The sequence below is a fragment of the Ostrinia furnacalis genome, unplaced genomic scaffold (genome assembly GCF_004193835.3).
Source record: "Ostrinia furnacalis isolate ACB-3 unplaced genomic scaffold, ASM419383v2 OfSCF6654, whole genome shotgun sequence".
Lineage (NCBI taxonomy): Eukaryota > Metazoa > Arthropoda > Insecta > Lepidoptera > Crambidae > Ostrinia > Ostrinia furnacalis.
The window spans coordinates 207,120-208,505 of record NW_021136893.1 but is presented as its reverse complement, the minus strand read 5'-3'; positions in this window follow the sequence as shown (position 1 = coordinate 208,505).

Genomic DNA, 1,386 nt, shown 5'->3' with positions numbered 1-1,386 from the left:
GGACCAACGATGTGGTGAAGGTCGCAGGAATTACCTGGATGCGGGCAGCGCAGGGCCAGTCATTCTGGAAATCCTTTGTCCAGCAGTGGACGTCAATTGGCTGAAAAAGAACGATGGACAACACAGTAAGATATACCTATCTTTAAAGACAGACATAGTACCACATAAACTACATCATCATCATTTCAGCCAATGGTAGTCCACTGCTGAACGTGGACTCAAGGAATGAAACTAAGTACATACAATATTCCAATCTCTCCATTCGTACCACCACCTTTTCCGTCTACACCGGTGGTGGTTCAACTCCGGTCACCAAGCCACCAGGTAAAAATCCTTTCTTTTAAGACACTGTCGAGGTCGTCGGTCCATCGAGCAAAAGGGCGGTCTTCACTACGTTAGTCGATACTCTCCTTTTCACAACCGTTTCATAGGTTCTGTCATGGATACAGTCGGTTTATTTAGCTTAAGTAATAATATGCATTGCAATTCTGACGTCAGTTTTTGCAATTCTGACGTCAGTTTTTGCAAACCCATACTCATTATTTCTTGCCTGGATTAACAACATTTATTTCATGCATACCAAAAGTCAAACACTATAAATCAGACCGACGGGAACAAAACTATTTCTCAAATAACAATCCAAAGCACCTTTCATCTTCAATAATTGTTTTATGTTCACCACAAGTGTAAACAATACACGCAAAGAAAAACAAATAGCCACTGGAGTATGCAACACGACAGCTACACGCGTTTAAGGTACAACGACGGCTCAATGCGAAGTGTTAACTCGCATTTCCATAGATTGCTGTCGATGGACAGGTAACAAGGAGATACCGTCGCGGTACCGCTGAGGTGGCTGCGCTCGCGCCGGTAGTCCGGACTTTTTGTTTTATCTCGCATCTCTGTCCCACTCATTTGTTGGCCATTGTGGAACGATCACCGTCTCGATTTCTTTTTTCAAAGATAATATTGTTCTCCGCTCCGATTGGGATCTGTATTCTGTTACAGCTGTCAGTTATTAAGCGTTCGGTGTTCGGAATAAAAAATCTAATCGAGTGTGAATAAAGTATGTGTACGTTACATTCTTGAGGAATCGGTTACGTTGTAATTATGACCACTATTTTGTTATTCAAACTTTAATTAATTTTTAAATAAATAAATGTTTGAAGATATTGGCATGTCGAAATTCATAAAGAAGTAGTTAATTTTAATGACGCGGAACTCGGAAGGACAATGAATTAATCCCACCTTTAGTTCCCACCACAGCAATTCTAGAATAGCCAGGATCTACAGCTTGGCGGCTAATGAAATCCAAATCTAATAAAGAATGAGTAGTCCCAGGGGATAGCTGACTGTCTTGGAATTAGCATCAATATAAATCAGAAG